Source organism: Chiloscyllium plagiosum, unplaced genomic scaffold (assembly GCF_037043375.1).
Source record: "Chiloscyllium plagiosum isolate Xiang-an unplaced genomic scaffold, Cpla_swu_hap1 HiC_scaffold_18, whole genome shotgun sequence".
In the NCBI taxonomy this organism is placed as follows: domain Eukaryota; kingdom Metazoa; phylum Chordata; class Chondrichthyes; order Orectolobiformes; family Hemiscylliidae; genus Chiloscyllium; species Chiloscyllium plagiosum.
Window position 1 is genome coordinate 57505599 of NW_028270156.1, and position 18827 is coordinate 57524425.

The window sequence follows — 18827 nt, forward strand, 5'->3', positions numbered from 1 at the left end:
TGCTCTGGTTTCCGCCCACAGTCCAAAGATGTGCAGGTTAGGCAGACTGTTCATGCTAAATTGCTCATAGTATCCTGGGATGTGCAGGTTAGGTGGATTAGCTGTGAAAAATGTGGGTTACAGGGGTAGGGTGGTCTGTGTGAGATGCTCTTTGGCAGGGTGGTGTAGCCTCGATGGGTTGAATGGTCTGCCTCCACCCTAGGGATTCTAGAAAAAGAATGGCAAATTTCAACCATGCACATCAGGATGGAGATGAGGGTGCTGCTTGACTGACATTTCCTGCCCTGATTAAATCAATAAACTGGGAGCAATTATGTACATATACCCCTCCCCTGTTTCTTCCAGCATTTCCCTTTCAAAGGCAGGGGAGAGATATATTAGTAGAGAACTGTATCTCTGTTACAATTCTCTGCATTGCATCTGGTTGTTATTTATAGAAATGATTTGGATGAGGATATAGGAGGCATGGTTAGTATATTTGCAGATGACTCCAAAATTGGTGGTGTGGTGGACAGTGAGGAAGGTTATCTAAGATTACAAAGAGAGCTTGATCAATTGGGTTAATGGGCTGAGGAGTGGCAGATCAAGTTTAATTTGGTTATATGTGATGTTTCGATAAAACAAACAAGGATAGGATTTACACAATTAATCAGGGACCTAGGGGCTCAGGTGCATAAGCTTTGAAATTTGCATCACAGGTAGCTAGGGTTTTAAAAAAGGCATTTAGCATACTTGCCCTCATTACTCCAACCTTTGAGGATAGGAGTTGGGATATCATGTTGAGGTTTACAGGATGTTGGGAGGCCTCTTTGGAGTACTGTGTTCAGCTCTGCTCACCCTCTTATTATTAAATTGGCAAGGATTCAGAAAAGATTGGCGAGGACGTTGCTGGGATTGGAGAGTTTGAGTTATAAGGAGAGGCTGGATAGGGTAGGACTTTTTTCACTGGAGCGTAGGAGGTTGAGGGGTGACCTTACAGCTGCTTATAAAATCATGAGGGGTATGGAGAAGTTGAATAGCGAAGTTCAAAGCTGAGCAAAGTGGGCATATTTTTAAGGTGAGAGGAAAAAGATTTAAAAAGGTCATGAGGGACAACTTTTTTACAGAGAGTGATTAGTGTGTGGAATGAACTTCCAGACGGAGTGATGGATGCAGGTACAGTTACAACGTTTAAAAGAATCTTGGATAAGTATGTGAATAGGAAAGGTTTGGAGGGATATGGGCCAAGCAAAGGCTGGTGGGACTAGATTAAAAATTGTCCAGCATCTCCCTCCTCATCTCCTCACCAGTCATGTGGATTTTTCTTCATTTTCCTCCTCAATCCCATTACAACTCCCTCTCCTTCACTGTTCCAATATCTTCTTCCTACTCAACTGCCCCTTCTTTCCACCTTCCATTTTGACTTACCATCCCTATATCCTCCTCACTTGTTGCTTAGCTCTCATATATCTATTCTTCATCCACTCTGCCCAACTTTTGGGAGATGACAGAACACCTTTTATCCTCAATCTGTTTGTCCACCTTGCTTTCTCAGTCTCCGTGTCACCTCCTCCAGAAGAGTCAATGTTAAACACAAGTGAATGTAGAATGATGATGGACAATAGTAGGAGGTGAGGACTGCAGATGTTGGAGATCACAGTCAAAGAGTGTGGTGCTGGAAAAGCACAGCAGGTCAGGCAGCAGCCAAGGAACAGGAGAATCGATGATGAAAGGCTTATTCCCAAAACGTCAATTCTCCTGCTCCTTGGATGTTGCCTGACCTGCTGTGCTTTTCCAGCACCACACTTTTTGACTCTGATGATGGACACTGTCTACTACTCTCTCCATCCCTTGCTCCCCATTCCCTGTTTTATAAGTGTAAGCAATTCAAATCTGTTTTATAGGTGAAAAAAGTACCATTGATGAAACACAGAAAAAATAATTAGATGGTTACCAACATTTGGGAGAAAATTCAATGAACATTAACATGAAGAAAATATTTTTTCGTTCTCATATGTGCTGTTTCACATTCTCTTTGATCCTAAAGTTTCTCTCACCTCAACAAATCAATCACTCTATCAATGTTGTGCTGTATTTTGATTCTTTCCAATGGATCTGCTCAAATAGAATCCCTACATTGCGGAAGCAGGCTGTTTGGCCCATCACCTTCACACCAACCCAAAGAGCATCCCAACCCATTCCTGTAACCCTGCATTTCCATGGCTAATCCACCAAGCCTGCACACTATGGGCAATTTACCATGGCCAATCCACCTAACCTGCACATCTTTGGAATATGGCAGGAAGCCAGAGCACTTAGAGGAAACCCATGCAGGCAAAGGAGCATGTGCAAACTCCACACAGACAATCACCCTGGGAGGAATTGAACCCAGGTCCCTGACACTGTGAGGAAACGGTGCTCATCGCTGAACCACCGTGCCACCCAAGATTGGCAATAGATTTCAACACAAATCTAAAGAATAAAAGTTTTTGAAGTGGCAGCTGCTGAGTGGATTTTTAAAAGTGTATGTAAGGAATGAGTCAATTTTTTTTCAATTCATGTTTTGTTACAATTCTCCTGCAACATGCATGAGGCTTTATGTGTGACAGAGATACAGTTTGAATTCACTGGAACTGTATCGGTGCAATCAGAGGTTTCTCATACACCTAGCAGCTGTTTGTGTGTAAGCTGCACAATCTTCCTGGCATTGTTTGCTTTCTTCTCCCTTCTGAGTTTTCCATTCATGTTTCTGTTTAATTCAAGGGAGCATGTGCCTATGTATGTGTGCATGTGTGTGGGTGGGCTTTGAAAGTATCCTGTTCATCAAACCACTGAGCTGAAGAGAGAGAAAGGGAGAGAGCTTGAAACGTGGGGGGGGGGGGGGGGGGGGGGGGAAGAGAGAGTAAGAGAGAGAGAGAAAAAAAACCTTCACAATTTAATCAGGGATGTGGGCGTGAAGACAGCAGCTGCTCCGAGACACTTGTCGATGAATCGTGATATCCGGAACATTCTTCCACCAACCTTGATTAGCATCTTAGCTCACTAAGCAGAAACAGGATCCTTTGTCTTCTCTGGTTCAGGAGATATAACAGAGAGCAGCGTAAGGTTTACTTCTGACGCACTCCATCTCCCCTCCCCTTCCCCCACCCCCCCCCCCCCCACCCCCCCCAATGCCAATGACCACCACTTGCCAAAAAGAATATTCTGCACTTGAAGCCACAGGTGCTCAAAGGAAGGCAGACAGTCCTCAGATTGACAGAGTTCATTCACATGCATTGCCTGTGATTAACCTTGCGATGTAAACAGCAGGTCGGCTGACCAATTTCTTCAAATGGTAAATATCCATTTCTTTGATGTACTTTTCCAATGTGTTACTGTAGTTGCAGTGGAGTATGCAGATGTCTGCAAGAAATATCTTCTCAAAGCCGTCATACAGTGCATGCTTAACCCTTAGAGCCAAGACCTATGTAAAGCCTTTATTATGGTTATGTATTATTGCTTTCTGGAGTATAACATTGGCAGCACTGTATAAGCCTTCAGACTTTTGTTTTAATTGGACATATTGACTTGATATTTACTGAGTCTGGTACAAAAATGAATATAATGAAGACATGCTCTTGCGTTAGAGATTTCTGAATATGCTGTCATAATAAGTCAACACTGATATGATTTGGTGGCGGTCGGGTTTATATCTTATTTATCAGTAGGTGAATGTCAGGCACAGTGGCTTAATGACAGTTTCTGAATATGCTATGGTCTGTCTGCTTTTTTATTTTGGAGTAGGCTGTCTGAACATTTTTCAAAATGTGACTGGAAATCTAAAGTCTGCTTTCCAAACAAAAGATCAGTTTTTCACTTTTTATTGTGGTTTATGACATGGAGTCATTCATTCTTTTAAGGGTGGTTTTCAGTGGATCTTCAGCAAAAGGGCTCTGATTACCATCCTACCTCTACTGATTGCCTTTGCTGGACTTGGAAAAAGGTAGTGAACCAGTTATTGCATAAGGTGATGAGCACACATTTAATCAGGGACTTTAACCTTTTATTAAAAAGCACTTATGTGAATTGAGTGTGCATTTATCATTTTAATAATGCTGACCATTATTAGTTTAGGCTGGCATCATGCGTCTGTGTAAAGTTCCTTCATTTGCCATTTTAATGGAAACAATGCAACATCAACAGTAAGTCATTGAACAGCTGTATAGAAATATCCCAGGATGTAATCTCAACTCTCTTAGATTTTACTAATCAGCACTGTGACAGGATCCTATACAATATTGCCATGTACACTGCAGGATTTCTTATAGAGAAAATGTAAGAATAAATATGACAATATCAAGCATTAACTTATGCTATAAGAAGGAATCAGGCTGCAACTTGTCATTGGACAGGTTTTAGAGTTTAGGAAGCTTCAATCACCCTCCAGTCACCCTCCAGGCTACTGGGTGAATCTCAGGTTGAGACTAGATTTATGTCTGCAATCATTCAACATGCTGAATGTACCAAACCACATCATTGTTCGGGTAATAAACTGGATAGGAATTTATTCAAATTGTGGAAATCCTCTGGTTGAGTAAGTGTCAGATCAGCAAACACATGTACATGCTTTGTTTCTGACTGTATAAGGTGATATATTCCTCTTTTTAAAAAAATATGATTTCAGTGTCATTTCTGGAGGGAACGATAATAGGTGAAAACTGCAGGCATATGGTAGCACAAACAAATTACAAAATTAACCTGCAGGGTACTGGATGTTTGAAGCAAAATGTTGGAATTGCTCAGCAGGTCAGGCACTATTTGAGGACAAAACATACATGTTAGATTTTATATGTGGTCGTTCACTAGGTGAGGAGAATGCTATTGAAAGATAACAATTATGAAGAAATAAACGAAAAGGAAGAAGGAGGGAAAAAAAGCAGATGTCAGAGAAGAAATAGAGCAGGCCAAGGGTTAGATGATCGTTTATTGTTACCTCAGACAAAGATTTGTGGAAATCATAGAGACATGGGGGAGTCCAGAACTAGAGAGCATAGGTTTAGGGTGAGAGGGGAAATATATAAAGGATGCTTAAGGGGTAACTTTTTCACGCAGAGGGTGGTACATAAATGGAATGAGCTGCCAGAGGAATTGGTGGAGGATGGTACAATTGCAATATATAAAAGGTATCTGGATGGGTATAAGAATAGGAAGGATTTGGAGGGATATGGGCTGGGTGCTGGCAGGTGGGACTCGATTGGGTTGGGATATCTGGTCGGCATGGACGGGTTGGACTGAAGTGTCTGTTTCGGTGATGTACATCTCTATGACTCTAGGACATGATGTAAATAGCAGTTATTTTGCTTATTTGTGATCCCTACGGACCTTCTGCAGAAGTTACAAAAAGATTGGAAGAACGAGCGTGAAAATGCAATCTTTTGACTGGAAAACAGGATATGGTTAACTGGCTGAAGTCATAAAATGAACTGTAGAGGTATAATGAGAGAACATATTACCAGTTATGGATATATATGGTTCAGTAAGGTTTTCTTAAGGGAAAATCATGTCTAAATAAGTTGCTGGAGATTTTTGAAGAGTTAACAGAAGGTAGACGAGGGTAATGCTGTCAATGTGATGTACATGGACTTCCAGAAGATGTTTGATATAATGCCGCAAAAAGGGCTTGTGGCCAAACATAGATCGAAGAGAAGAGAAGAGAAAGTGGTGACTTGAATGGAAAAAATGGCTGAATGGTAGGAAATGGAAAATAGTGGTCAATGGATACTTTATGAGCTGGTGAAGTTCCCCATGGGGTCAGTATTGGGTCACTTACTTTTCTTGATATATATTAATGATCTTGATCTTGGTGTGCAGACGACAATTTCAAAGTTTATGCAAGATAAAAAACTTGGAAGCATTGTGAACTGTGTAAAGGACATGGACAAGTTAGTGTTTGGGCAGATGAGTGGCAGATGTCACTCAATGTGGAGGAGTATGAGTTGATACATTTCAGTTGAAAGAATGTGGAGAGACAGTATAAAACAAAGGGCAATATTGTAAAGGGTGTGCAAGGGCAGAGGGACATGGATGTGGATGTGCATCAGTGGCTAGTGGTGGCAGGATAAATGGAGAGAGCAGTTAATAAAAAATATGGTAAGCCAGGCTTTATTAAAATGGGAATAGAATACAAGAGAACGTTATTATGATGAAGTGGTTAGGGTCTAGAATGCATTGCCTAAAAATGAGTGGAGCTAAGTTCAATCAAGACATTCCAAAGGACAATGTAGTATAAAGAGAAATGATGTGCAGGATTACAGATAAAAAAAAGGAGAATGTTACAAAGTCATAAAATTCATTCTGAGAGTTGGTGCAGATGCTATGGGTTGAATCTCCTCCCTCTGCACTGTAACAATTCTGTGATTCTGTGAATCAGCATCAATATGGTCAGTAGAAATGGCAGCATGGACATTTGGGAAAGTAGAACAAATTCTAGCAGCCCAGAATCCTTTGGGAAGAGGCCTTTCCATTAATGAGCATAGCGACACACCAGGGCCATGATATCTCCAAATATCTCCAAATGCAATTGGGTTCAACACTTACAATCAGAATCACCATGATACAGAAATGTGTATATTAATATTAATGTTACATCAAATGCATATTAACTCTCCATAGATCAGTCCGGTCAGTCTTGTTCAGGTACACTATCTCCGTAGAACTGCAAGCTTACTTCCCTCCAAGAGCTCATCCAATTTTCTTTTGTAATCACTGATCATCTCCGCTTCTATCACTTTTATAGGCAGAGTTCCTGATCATTACCATTCACTGCACAAAAAAAGGCTTTCCTCTGTATCCCTCCTGCATCTCTGCATTTGTCCATAAGCTTAAGTCCGAGAAAATTCCGGGCAGTTTCTCTTTGCTTATCCTTTGTCAGTTTCAACATTTCCTCTAACTTTGACTCAATCTCCTTTGCTCCAAGGGGAACAACCTTCAGCTTCTTTAACCTCAGCTCAAAGCTAATCCCTCATTCTGGTTAATCTCCTCTGCACTCTTCTAACAGCCTTCACATCCCATGTTAAGGTGTTATGATCCAACTTGGATACAATACTCAAGTTATGGCCTAACCAGAGCTTTATAAGAGTTTAGCATTCTTTTTACTCAATATCTTTATGAATGAAGCCAAATACCCCATTTCTTTCAGCAATTACTCTCTTAACACCTTGCATCTACAAAAATCAATGCACATGAACTCTCAAATCCTCTGTTCCTGCTCATTTTTAAAAACAATATCATTTAATTTATGTTCTTGCCTGTCCCTCACTCTTCCGCCAAAAGGCTTCATACACCTTTACTTTAAATGTCATTTGTTAAATATGTACCCATTATGATCCTATCTATAGCCTTCTGCATTCTAATATTCAATGCATTTATACGGACTTAGACAGCAGACGTCCTAGCAGTGCCTTTTGGATAACATTACCAAACACCAACCTCCAATCTGAAAAAAAAACCTTTAGTACAACTCTGTTTCTATTGATGTTTTGTTAGATTCTTCTTCCACAGATATCAAGTACCCATTAAACATTCTAGCCTTGCCCTTGAAGCATATATTGTTTAAAATTTGTTCTTTGTTTAAAATTGGACTTGATGGCACCTCGTAATACTTGGTTTTTATTTAATACTAGTGGAAAATGTTTATGTTTCCTTTTATGTTGACTGCCACTCTATTCTCTTTGCCAGTCTTATTTTCCCCTTTACTTTCTCCACTCCATTTATAGTAATTTGGCCGGGTTCTGGTTGGCACAATTCACCTCGCACACTTCATACATTCCACTTTTTGTTTCTTCACAATCACTATTTCCAATATCATCCAAGGAACATTGGCTTGGTTCCTCTGCCTTTTTCACCTTTGTCGGCATGTACTGTACCTATGTCTGACACACCTACCCCGTAAGGACCATTGTTTGTTCTGTTACCGCTTTTCCTGTCAGCCACTGTTTCCATTTTGTTCGGGACCCTCTTAACCCTTTGAAAAACCAGCCCTCTTCCAGTTTAGAAGTTTTGCTATAAATTGTTCCTTAATCTTTCCATTTACTAAACTAAGCCTTATGATGGATGATAATGACCTTCCCACAGATGGACCACTTTGATCATCTTATTCCTATAGCAGTCCTGTATGGTGTTCTGCAGGAAAACTCGAGTAATGTGATCTTGCCTTTCTTACTTCTCAAATCTAATTGATTTGGTTAGAGTTGAGAATGAATTGAGTCCTTATTTCCTCAAGGACACCATTTTTAACAAATACAACGTTGTCCATATACACTATGGCCACCCCAAATCCTTCTTCCCATTTCTCTGCATTTTCAGACATTTTGTTCAGAATAGAGTAGCATATTCGCTATTGTCGCGTGCACTTCAATACAGAACTACAGGAGTACAGTGTAAAGTTTACAATATCAGCTCTCATGGCACCATTTTAGGTACAAAGTACCTGGTAACAACTCTTAGTTGCAAAAAGAGGAGGAAAAAGAAAATAAGTTGCTGTGATGATGCTGCTCCTTTAACAAGATTTGGAAATGTTTTGAGGGGGCCTGGCCTGGTCCATAACAGTTGCAGTACCTAACAGTGCTTCATAGTATATGTTACAAAAAAGACAGAGCCAAAAGGATAAATATTACAGTCAGAGAAACAAATTAGAGATAAACATTACATGGCAGTAGATAAGCACAGGGGCTTCCACATGTGATCTTGCAAACTGCAGAACAGCTGCACCAGAACCCACTCCACATGATGTCACAGCTCACTTCACTCCGGCTCTCAGCCACTCTGCACTGCTCCAGGCCTCCAGCCCTTCAGCCCACTCCACACTGCTGCAGGCCTCCAGCCACTCCACACTGCTCCAGGCCTCCAGCTATTCCACACTGCTCCAGGCCTCCAGCCCACTCTACACTGCTCCAGGCCACCAGCCCACTCCTCACTTCTCCAGGCCTCCAGCCCACTCCACACTGCTCCAGGCCTCCAGCCCGCTCCTCACTTCTCTAGGCCTATAGCCCACTCCACACTGCTCCAGGCCTCCAGTCCACTCCACACTGCTCCAGGCCTCCAGCCCGCTCCTCACTTCTCCAGGCCTCCAGCCCATCCCACGCTGCTCCAGGCCTCCAGCCCGCTCCTCACTTCTCCAGGCCTACAGCCCACTCCACACTGCTCCAGGCCACCAGCCTGCTCCACACTACTCCAGGCCCCCAGCCCACTCCACACTGCTCCAGGCCTCCAGCCTGCTCCACACTACTCCAGGCCCCCAGCTCACTCCACACTGCTCCAGGCCTCCAGTCTGCTCCTCACGTCTCCGGGCCTATAGCCCACTCCACACTGATCCAGGCCTCCAGCACACTCCACACTGCTCCAGGCCTCCAGCCCGCTCCACACTGCTCCAGGCCTCAAGCCCATTCTACACTGCTCCAGGTCTTCAGCCCACTCCACACTGCTCCAGGGCTCCAGCCTGATCCACACTGCTTCAGGCCTCCAGCCCACTCCACACCACTCCAGGCCTGCAGCCCACTCCACATTGCTCCATGCCTCTAGCCCACTCCACACTGCTCCAGGCCACTCCACACGACTCCAGATCCTCCAGGCCTCCAGCCCGCTTCACACTGCTCCAGGCCTCCAGCCCACTCCACACTGTTCCAGGCCTACAGCTCACTCCACACTTCTCCAGGCCTCCAGCCCACTCCACACTGCTCCAGGCCTTCAGCCCACTTCACACTGCTCCAGGCCTCCAGCCCACTCCACACTGCTCCAGGCCACCAGCCTGCTCCACACCACTCCAGGCCTCCAGTCCACTCCACACTGCTCTAGCCCACTCCATACTGCTCCAGGCTTCCAGCCCACTCCACACTGCTCCAGGCCTTCAGCCCACTCCACACTGCTCCAGGCCTCCAGCCCACTCCACATCACTCCAGGGCTCCAGCCCACTTCACACTTCTCCAGACCTCTAGCCCACTCCACACCACTCCAGGCCTCCAGCCCACTCCAGGCTTCTAGCCCACTCCACACTGCTCCAGGGCTCCAACACACTCCATACTGCTCCAGGCCTCCAGCCCACTCCACACTGTAGGCCTGGAGCAGTGTGGAGTGGGCTGGAGCCCTGGAGCAGTGTGGAGTGGGCTGGAGGCCTGGAGCAGTGTGGAGTGGGCTGGAGGCCTGGAGCAGTGTGGACTGGGCTGTAGGCATGGAGCAGTGTGGAGTGGCTTGAGTAGTGTGGAGTGGGCTGGAGCAGTGTGGAGTGGGCTGGAGGCCTGGAGCAATGTGGAGTGGGCTGAAGGCCTGGAGTGGTGTGGAGCAGGCTGGAGGCCTGGAGCAGTGTGGATCAGGCTGGAGCCCTGGAGCAGTGTGGAACGGGCTGGAGGCCTGGAGCAGTGTGGAGCGGGCTGGAGGCCTGGAGCAGCGTGGAGTGTGCTGGAGGCCTGAAGCAGGCTGGAGGCCTGGAGCAGTGTGGAGTGGGCTGGAGGCCTGGAGCAGTGTGGAGCGGGCTGGAGGCCTGGAGCAGTGTGGAGCAGGCTGGAGGCCTGGAGCAGTGTGGAGTGGGCTGGAGGCTGGAGCAGCGTGGAGTGGGCTGGAGGCCTGGAGCAGCGTGGAGCGGGCTGGAGGCCTGGAGCAGTGTGGAGTGGGCTGGAGGCCTGGAGCAGTGTGGAGCGGGCTGGAGGCCTGGAGCAGTGTGGAGCGGGCTGGAGGCCTGGAGCAGTGTGGAGTGGGCTGGCGGCCTGGAGCAGTGTGGAGCGGGCTGGAGGCCTGGAGTGATGTGGAGTGGGCTGGAGGCCTGGAGAGGTGTGAAGTGGGTTGGAGCCCTGGAGTGATGTGGAGTGGGCTGGAGGCCTGGAGAAGTGAAGAGTGGGCTGGAGGCCTGGAGCAGTGTGGAGTGGGCTGGAGGCCTGGAGAAGTGTGGAGTGGGCTGGAGCCCTGGAGCAGTGTGGAGTGGGCTGGAGCCCTGGAACAGTGTGGAGTGGGCTGGAGGCCTGGAGAAGTGTGGAGCGGGCTGGAGGCCTGGAGCAGTGTGGAGTGGGCTGGAGCCCTGGAGCAGTATGGAGTGGGCTAGAGCCCTGGAGAAGAAAGGAATGGGCTGGAGCTCTGGAGCAGTGTGGAGTGGGCTGGAGGCCTGGTGTGATGTGGAGTGGGCTGGAGGCCTGGAGAAGTGTGGAGCGGGCTGTAGGCCTGGAGCAGTGTGGAGCGGGCTGCTCCAGGCCTCCAGCCCACTCCTCACTTCTCCAGGCCTCCAGCCCACTCCACATCACACCAGGCCTCCAGCCCACTCCACACTGCTCCAGAGCTCCAGCCCACTCCACACTGCTCCAGGGCTCTAGCCCACTCCATACTGCTCCAGGGCTCCAGCCCACTCCACACTGCTCCAGGCCTCCAGCCCGCTCCACACTGCTCCAGGCCTCCAGCCCACTCCACACTGTTCCAGGGCTCCAGCCCACTCCACACTGCTCCAGGGCTCCAGCCCACTCCACACTTCTCCAGGCCTCCAGCCCACTCCACACTGCTCCAGGCCTCCAGCCCACTCTTCACTTCTCCAGGCCTCCAGCCCACTCCACATCACTCCAGGGCTCCAACCCACTTCACACCTCTCCAGGCCTCCAGCCCACTCCACATCACTCCAGGCCTCCAGCCCGCTCCACACTGCTCCAGGCCGCCAGCCCACTCCACACTGCTCCAGGCCTCCAGCCCGCTCCACACTGCTCCAGGCCTCCAGCCCGCTCCACACTGCTCCAGGCCTCCAGCCCACTCCACACTGCTCCAGGCCTCCAGCCCGCTCCACACTGCTCCAGGCCTCCAGCCCACTCTTCACTTCTCCAGGCCTCCAGCCTGCTCCACACTGCTCCAGGCCTCCAGCCCGCTCCACACTGCTCCAGGCCTCCAGCCCACTCCACACTGCTCCAGGCCTCCAGCCCACTCCACACTGCTCCAGGCCTACAGCCCACTCCACACTGCTCCAGGCCGCCAGCCCACTCCACACTGCTCCAGGCCTCCAGCCCACTCCACACTGCTCCATGTCTACAGCCCACTCCACACTGCTCCAGGCCTCCAGCCTGCTCCACACTGCTCCAGGCCGCCAGCCCACTCCACACTGCTCCAGGCCTCCAGCCCACTCCACACTGCTCCATGCCTACAGCCCACTCCACACTGCTCCAGGCCTCCAGCCCGCTCCACACTGCTCCAGGCCGCCAGCCCGCTCCACACTGCTCCAGGCCTCCAGCCCACTCCACACTGCTCCATGCCTACAGCCCAGTCCACACTGCTCCAGGCCTCCAGCCCACTCCACACTGCTCCAGGCCTCCAGCCACTCTGCACCACTCCAGGCCTTCAGCCTGCTCCGCACCAGCTCTCAGCTGTTCTACGGTTAGTTTTCTTATCTGAATAAAAATGTCAAAGTCTTAGAAAAAAAGAGAAGAAAAGGCAGTGCGGAACAGCAGAATGATTGACGGGCCCCTGGCTGAGCAGCCTGAGCCCTGTCCACTCCACCGCTGCCATCTTGCTTCTAAGATAGCACGGTAACGTTTCTTTGAATAGCAAACAACAGATCTCATTTCATTATTGTCATGGCATCGTATTCCAGCAGGTCTATTTGTGATTGCAACTCACCATCCTTATTCTCGACTTTGTGCACATACATTCATACATTCCTAACTTATCATTGCAGTCCTCATAGTCTATGATGTCTTCAAGAGTTTTCTGTCCAACTTTTGAGAGATATGAAAATTCATTATATTATACTATCTTCAATGCTGTAGGAGCTGTTTATAATTACAGTGCAAGATTACTTAGAATTATTGTTTGTTTTGGACAGCTGTCTTTTCATAAGTGATTTTGCAAATCAACACTGGTTTCCAGATCCAAAGAATGAAGAGTAATGATTGATAACTAGCCTCTGTGTCAAGCTAAGAACTTTCTCCTTCATACATGGTTCTGAGGAAGTGTCATCTGACCTGAAATGTTAACTCTTATTTCTCTTCACAGGTGCTGCCAGACCTGCTGAGCTTTTCCAGCAATTTCTGCTTTTGTTTCTGATTTACAGCATCCGCAGTTTTTTAGCTTTTTGTTCTTCTCTTATATGTTCCCTCAGGGACCGGAGAAGGTCTAGCTGGCACCTTGAATAGCACAGAATCTCTGACCTTTCTGCTGAATTCTTGCCAGAGGTGAGAGGGGCAGAAGGAAGATTTGTAATGGATTATCTTAAATTTACTAAACAGCTCTGTTACTATGCATTGCATCAACTGCAATGATCATTTAAGCGACAGAAATGCAGTCATCCAAAGAATTTATAATGTTGCATTTTTCTGGAAGCTATGTATTGACCTGCAGGAGAACATTCTTATGGTCAGTATCAACCTGCACTGCACAGCAATGAAAAGTTCCTTTTGTTGAAATGAAAGTGATTCTGGTGAAAAGCCCTGATGGTCATATGAAAACAATCCTTAGCACTTTAATAACCATCTGCTGAAACTTCTGTGCCATCTTCAATTACCGCTTCTCATCCACTTGGGATTGGGAAATAACAAATCTCACCAAGTAAACATTGCATTATTGATGTGGGAATGGATTGCAGACTGGCTGATCTGGTCCTTTGCAGCAACCTTGAAAAATCCTGCTGCATTGGATGCCAATGTGTTATGTCTTTGACAACAATAAGAAACTCTGTACTAATCCTTTATCAGGACACTGCGCATGACACAATTCTTTCAGTAGGGAACTGGCAGCACTGAAGACCAAAATTGTCCTATTTGGTCAGGTAAGTGTTGAGTAGTCTGTGTATTCACGTTTCGCAAGTGGGTTATATTTCTCCTGCGAAGCAGCAATTATTTTTATTTTAGTGATATATTGTGGCCAAAGAAAACCATATTCTCCTCTATTCTGTCATGTTTAAATTCTGTTTCTTTTAAAAATGGACAACCTTGCTGAATTCACAAAATAGCAATGGATGCTCACATAATTATATTTCAAGAAGCTTCTGAACCCCTGCATTGTATCGACATTCCATCTAAAGCTAACACATAGCAATGGAGATGAGTTGCCTACCTCCAGCCAGCTCTGGACAAAGAGAAAACATAAAAACCTATTATGTTAAAATGGGCACTTATGCTTTTACAGTTACTCTTCATTTTGCACTGGAAATGCTGATGGGGGAAGTGAAGCTACATTCCAATTAGCATTGAGATGGGCCATCAGCATCTGACTGTTACATGACAGAAATTGAGCCTACTGAATTGCTAATGTACATAATTTTGGCATTTTAAGTCAGTTGCTATTTGACCTCCAGAAGGTCAGCAGGACTTCAGGCAGACTGCTCACACCCTCCATCTCAGTTTTCACATTTCCAGCTGCAAAGAAGTTGACACTTGGTCTGTAAGAAAGAAAACCACTATGTCCAGCTCTTTAACAGAAATGTTATTGGAACTGATTTATAAACCTTTGAGTCTATCAAACATTGTAATTTCTAACCTGTCTACTCTCCTGTCCTGTCCATAAGCCTCTGTACTTGTCTGTGTGAATGTGGTAGCAGAATAATTCCCTTGTGTTCGGAATGCTTTGTCAGTAAACAGTACCTTTGCTTTCATTTTAAAGGTTTTGTTGTGGGTTTATTTAAAAATTTGGATTCCAAACCCCAGGGTTTTCGAAACATCCTTTTCCGTAAAAAAAGGAAAGGAGTAAATCAAGCAACACCTTGTTGTTTTGGGCCTAAGTGGAGAAAAGAAACTCCTTTTTGTCCATGACAGGTAGTTACTGAAATGTGTATGCAGAAAATGAGCTTCAGCAATTCAACGAAATACAGTAATAACTAGCCAGCATCTAGTTTTTATTGATGATGGAAATCGGGTGTAGGCTCATTACCATGTAAAATCGGGCAACTGTCACAGTTTTAGTTATGTACTGCCCCAGAGGACACCAAATTTCAATCATAAACTCTGAAATACAGTAAAAGAACTTCTCAACAACCAACATATCATACAAGCCAGCGATAAGACATGCTTGTAGATGTTATAAAGTTTTCACAATTGCAGGATTGTTCATTGTGGAAGATTTTATTTACACTTTCTTTGTAATTCTCACTCATACAAGATGTATTTAAGATTCCTATAACACTGCAATAAGAAATATTCATAATTGCTGTTACTATGCTATACTCATTATTACAGAACTTATTCATAGTTGCTTCATAATAGCTATTCACATGACAGGTTTCAGCATAATGTTCATTATTCCCGGATTTTTTTAATATGGTATTTGTGTAATTCTCCCTGACAGGAATTGTTGCTAGTTACTACATTGCTTAAAGCTACTGAGACAAATTTTCTATCAGGCCAAATATCTTACTGAGCTTCAACTGCAGTATGTGCAGATTGGAAATTTGGGTCTCAATCTTAGAGCTACGATCTTTCTGTTCCTGATTTTGAAGACTGTTTTTGAGAGATAAATGTTTCTTAATTTGTCCGTGTATAATCATTCTTTATAAGCAAAACTATTGTCAATTAGACATTACGATTTCTGAATTTCGGTTAAAATGACACCCCCACTGGGAGCTAGTTTCCCCATTTAAGCAATATGAATTGTTTTCTCCAGGTTTAAAGGTGCTGAGTTCGGCTGAAACATTTCCCTGTTAACCAACAATGAGTACATTTGGCCATGAAATGTTTTGAGACAATGTAAAAACAAGTTATTTTTTTCTCTTTCACAGCTGACTTGCTGAAACTTAAATTACAGTAATTTATCTGGCTGAATATCCTTTACCACCTGCGTTGTGTAGGTTACTCTTTTGTGAAGGCTCCATTTTTGGCCACTTTGGCTACAGTCGGAAATTATATAACTCATCTGCAGTCCTGGTTGTTATTGTTACTGTTGATGCCCCAACTGTAACCAAGCCAAGCTCCCCTCCAAGCCTTGTACTGTCCTGACTTAGAACAATTCTTTTATTGTAGCTTGTTTAGAAGCTTGGAAGTCCTAACAGCACTGTGAATGTACCCACACCACAAGGTGAAAGGATCACGGTTAAAGATGGCAGCTCGCTACCACCTTTTCAAACTTAATTAGCGATGAACATCTGTGGTTGTAAACACTGGCGATGCTCACTTCCCAGTAAAAGGGATGAGAGGTGAACATATACTAGTTGGTCTGTCAAATTATCTCAGGGAATAGTGCAAAATAACTCCTTCCATTGGTTGATAATTTAGAAGAAGTCTGATAGTGGCGAGGTTAGCCTTGTTCAGTTTTGTTTCATGGACACCTGGGCTACCTTTTACATTCTTGGGTAGATTCCAGTATCACAGGGTGCAATTTTAAAGGGGGCATTTATGGTACATGCAAGACCTTGAGAAGGTGGCATACTGGGGTGGATGCTGCTTGGTTTAAATTATCATATGTGTCAGAATCCTTCTTGAACCCATCAACATTGACAAGATGGTCAGCCAAAAGGCACAAAACATTTCAGTTCAACTATAACTCAGTTCTCACAGCATCTGTCCAAGCAATGCAAATAAGTAGAAAGACTGAAGCGCATCAAGGCAATTGGGTTGGGAAAGTCTCGACGAGCATGCAATCAAAATAACATTTTAAAAATCCCTGCCTGAGTCTACTCTAGGGTATGACCTGCCTCTTAGCAACTTTGATAAGATGGATGCTCCTCCACTTGGATCTCAGGCTAAAGTTGCACCTGGCAATGATGTAAAGAAGAGCCTTCCAGTTCGGGTCAGATTGCTGGCTAGGAAGAGGAGGCTAATATCTCAGTAAGATCAATGTGGAGAAATAATTTTACTATTGTTAACTGGTTGCTGGTCATGTTTCTGAAGACTAGGGTGATAAAACCAGGGCACAGTTGCACTGCACTGGTACATCCTCTCTCGGCATAGACAGTTCTGGTGTGTATACCTATAGCACAGTGCTCAACTACATCTTAGTGTCATGTCAGTTGAACTGAATTGGCTAGATCAATAATGGTTAGGACATCAAGAACAGGTCAAATTACTGCATAATAGCATAGTGACAGGATGTGTTACAATAGAATATAATAGTATACGATACTGCAAGGTTTGTGAAGGTTTGTAGCTCAGGTTGAGGTTTAGGGTAACATCATCAGTGGCTAGGTAACATCATCAGTGGCGACTTCCAAGTGAAGCGAAGCTGTTGTCTCCTGCTTTCTATTTATATCTTTCTCCTGGATGGGGTTCCTGGGGTTTGTGGTGATGTCATTTCCTGTTCGTTTTCTGAGGGGTTGATAAATGGTTTCTAGATCTATGCATTTGTTTATGGCGTTGTGGTTGGAGTGCCAGGTTTCTAGGAATATCTTTGGCATGTCTTTGCTTAGCCTGTCCCAGGATAGATGTGTTGTCCCAGTCAAAATCTATCAACCTAGCCACGTAATGAAACGTCTGGATATCAAACCTACAGCTCAGTGAGCAAACCTACACCCTAGTATATGATACTGTTATGGATAGTTACTTTTAGGAGACATGCTAACAGGAAAATAATTGATGTTTAAGCTATCAAGTTGGGTGTTGTGCTGAGAGGAACTCTTTTTTTTCTGCTTTTAAGATTGTTCAGAATTCAAATAAACACTGCTTTCCTGTGTCTCAAACCAGCAAAAGGTAATTAAATTTTAGTTGATAATGATAAACCTACCTTCATTTTGGCAAAACGTTCTATGTGACCTTATGTTTATCCAAACAAACCCTTATGTTTTGTTGTGCTATGCGTGGTGCAAGATGGTTTGGTGATGCTTGCAGGGTGATTAGCAGAGCACATCTGAATTTGAATAACCTTTTTTTTGATCAGAAGCCTGCGCTACATTTTAAAGGTTATATTGTGCAAACAAAACTATGTTGGACTGCAGTTCTGATGTTAAGCTCTGCTGGGATTCACTGCGAGCCCTCGGAGTGCTTCAGTAAGAGTGATGCATTGTGGACATGAGGTGTAGGTTGGGATGGCATAATAAGGTTGTACAGGACATTGGTGAGGTCTCTTCTTTGTCCAGTTTTGGTCACCCTGTTACAGAAAGCATTTGATTAAATTGGAGAGGGTTCAGAAAAGATTTGCCAGGATCTTGTTGGGAATGGAGAGTTTGAGTTATAGGGAGAGACTGGAAGTTTTTTCACTGGAGTGTAGGAGGTTGAGAGGTGACCTTATAAAGGTTTTTAAAATCACAAGGAGCATAGATAAGGAGAATAGTAGGTGTCTTTTCACTCGGGTGGGGGATTTAAGGACTCAGGGACATATCTTTAAAGTGAGGGGAGAAAGATTTTAAAAAGACATGTTTTTTGCACAGAGAAAGATTCATGTATAGAACGAACTTCCAGAGGAAGTGCTGGATATGCGTGCAGTTACAACATTTAAAAGACATTTGAAGAAGTGTGTGAATAAGAAATGTTTGGAAGGATATGGACCGTATGCCGGCATGTATGACTAGTTTAGTTTGGGATTATGATTGGCAGGGACTGGTTGGATTGAAGGGTCTGTTTCCGTGCTGTATGACTCTATGACATTGAGTGGGACAGCAGAGACAAACAGCGGGGCTGAATGTAACCCCACCTGCCAGTAGAAACAGGGTGACTGCAGTTAAAATTGGCTACTCACCCATTCTCAATATAACCTTTCCCCAATGTCTCTCATACCAACCTGCTAGGTTCTACAAACAGATGGAACGTCTGTCAAAAGCACATAGGATCCTCAGAACTTGGTGTCAAATTATTATTATACATGTCATGTCAAAAGGATTCTGACATTTTAATCACTGCTGGCCTAATTACTATTCAGTTTGGGCAATTTTCAAGGGAAAATTCTGTTTAAGGATGCAGCACATATGTCAAGAGGCACACAGTGACTAACGG

General features: G+C 44.9%; 1 protein-coding gene across 1 annotated transcript in view; it reads left to right on the forward strand.

Moving 5' to 3' along the window:
• The first annotated feature begins 3196 nt into the window (after positions 1 to 3196).
• ptpn5 (protein tyrosine phosphatase non-receptor type 5) overlaps positions 3197 to 18827 on the forward strand; it is a 127771-nt gene continuing 112140 nt past the window's right edge. The window contains exon 1 of the mRNA XM_043706133.2: positions 3197 to 3313. The gene's annotated coding sequence lies outside the window, so the exon portion shown is untranslated. The remainder of the gene's footprint in view (positions 3314 to 18827) is intronic.